This window comes from Frankliniella occidentalis, unplaced genomic scaffold (genome assembly GCF_000697945.3).
Source record: "Frankliniella occidentalis isolate FOCC.00 unplaced genomic scaffold, Focc_3.1 Scaffold340, whole genome shotgun sequence".
Classification (NCBI taxonomy): Eukaryota; Metazoa; Arthropoda; class Insecta; order Thysanoptera; family Thripidae; genus Frankliniella; species Frankliniella occidentalis.
This window is the reverse complement of record NW_026267463.1, coordinates 7,656-10,223: the sequence shown is the minus strand read 5'-3', so window position 1 is coordinate 10,223 and position 2,568 is coordinate 7,656.

Sequence of the window (2,568 nt, the reverse complement as noted above, 5' to 3'; positions counted from 1 at the left end):
CCCCTCCCCCTCCCCATAAAGAGGCTCCCCGTCTTCCCGCCAGTGCCTGCGCTCAAATACCTAATTTTCGTTCATGCCTTATGGCACCCTGCCTTCGTTTCGGCTTTTCTCGCATGGCGATACACATCGTGTTTTTTTCGATCGAGTAGAAGGGGTGTGACTCAAGTAGCAGATGGTGCAGGCTTGTGTAAAGTTCTTGTATTGACTTGGTGTTTTGCGTGCCTTAGCATACATTTACTTTGGCTCCTTTGCTTGCTAATGTATCTTACTGAAGGGCTTCGATATTTTTGGTGAGTGACCAAATAATTACAGGGGCCACTGCTTATTACCATGGGTTGATTTTTAGAAACATGATCGGAAAAATAAGTGGAGTCCGCCGGAGTTCGTCCAAACGTTGTCTTTCCTCAGTTTGATGTTCTCGGGTATGTAAAATGCGACGGTGCGTCTCCTGCCACCAAGAGGTTCCCAAGGGGCATAAAGTTCGAAAGCAGTGAGTTTTCAGCCGTTCTCTCTCATTTCTGATTCAATTTTAGGAGAAGTGAGGAGCAGGTGAGGGTCGCGAGCAGGTGGGCGTGGCGGGCGCGTGCCTGCGAGGAATGCCCTTTTATTCGTGACGGGCCAGAGGTAGCGGCCTCATCGCCTCTGTGTAGCTTTGGGATGGGGCGTGAAGCAGGCCATGGGAGGGAGGAATGGAAAATTGATGGTAGAGCTGGTGGCTCGAACGGAGTGGGAGGGGAGTGGGGGTATCTCGCTCTCTTCGCGACGATGCATGTTTCCCCCACCATGACCCTCGGAGGGAAATCAACTCCCCACCCCCGCCTTCTTCCTCCGACATCTCGCACCATCTCCGCCTGCCCTTTCGCTCTGTAAAAAATAAAAGTGTTTGACTTTTTTGCAAGTTGAAATACCCATGCGACAAAATACGGCTCGCAAAGGGTTTACAAAGGAGGACACATTCACAAGTGTGTATGAGGGATACATGACGTAAAAGTAGGTTGGTGTTGGTGTGTTACATTTCGGTAATTGTATACATGAGTAGTGACTCTTCGGCCTCGAGTCGCTCAAGTATACCATTGGAGAGAGATTTTTGAGTATTATCAGGAACATTCTTAATACATTGGCGCTCGTGTCTGGTTTTCCTCAAAATTAAATAAATATACGTTGCCGCGAACCTTCAGACGCACTTTGAAGACAACAGAATAACTTACGTTTGCTTCTAGTCCTGACATTGATCGTTACGGCTGGGTTTTTTAAAACATTGCCCCTGCATCATAGACCGTGGTGCTTCTAACGAAGACGTGCCTGACGCGCAGCGCCGGTCAGCGCTGGTGGCGTCGAAGGTCTGCGGGCGCTCGAGTCTACGTGATGGGTTTGCTTACCGGTGGTGCAAGACTGAATAAGTTGGCGTTTTATCGCATAAAAAAATAGGCCTCTACAAGTAGGCAACCCCAATGTTGCGCCTCCAAAATTGGCCGAAAAGGTAGGAAGGTAGGTACGCCTTAAAGGTAGGTAGCAGTACCCTCTTGCGCCACCGTCCCCAGATACTGCCCTCAGGCTCGCCATGCCTCGCCACGCGACACATCTTCCATCTCTTTTGCAAAGAACGATATGCGACACTCGGCGCGGTATTTTCCATAACGCTGGTGCGCTCTCCATCTCCCCACTCCGGGCCGCACGACCAATCAAAGACGTTCCGAAACAATCGGCAACGCGCCCGCGGCGGCGAGCAGAGCACTGCGGAGCACTGCAGAGCACGGCCAGCAGCAGCAGCTCTCTCTCTCTCTCTCTCTCTCTCTCTCTCTCTCCCTCTCTCTCTCTCTCTCTCTCTATCTATCTATCTCTCTCTCTCTCTCTCTCCCTCTTTCTCTCTCTCTTTTCTGTCGATCCCCGCCTCCTCTTCCACCCTCTCTTTCTCTGATCCGCTCTATACCCCTTCCCTGCCCACCCCAACCCCCTGCGCACTGCTCTCCGGAAACCCCTTCTTGGTCTGTCTCATATGGAATCCAGCAAACTCTTCGGCACATCCGACTGTAGCCCGCTGGGCCTGGAGCTCGCGCGGTCGGTTCGACTTGCGATTCTGACCCCCCTTTCCGTCAGCCTCCCTGCTCCCCTCTTGCCCTGCCCTTCTCGCCTGTCTTCCCCTCCCTCTCCCCAATCTCCCAAGCCTGGTCTTTGCTCCTTATCCCCCGGCATCGCCACCGCGCGTTCGCTGCACTTTCCCACATATTTCTGTGGGTGATTCTGCGTCCTCCTAAACCCTGATTTACGACAGCATCCTTTCTTTTTCCTTCCTTACCCTCCACCTCCTCCTACTCGTCCTTCTCTTTCCTGAGCGAAACGGAGGTGGCGGAAAGGAGTGGACAGGGCGCTGCGGCGGGCAGTTCAGACGGTCAGTGTACCCGCCGCGACCCCAGCCGACCCTAGAGTGCCCGCTCCCAGACCCCGTCCGACCCGGAACGGAACGGCTCTCCTTGTCAGGCGACCGCTCCCCCGAGTGCGGCTGCGAAACGGCAAGGGCTGAGGAGGGGAAGGGGCGCTGCAACGCGGGGTGCGGGATGGAGTGGGGTG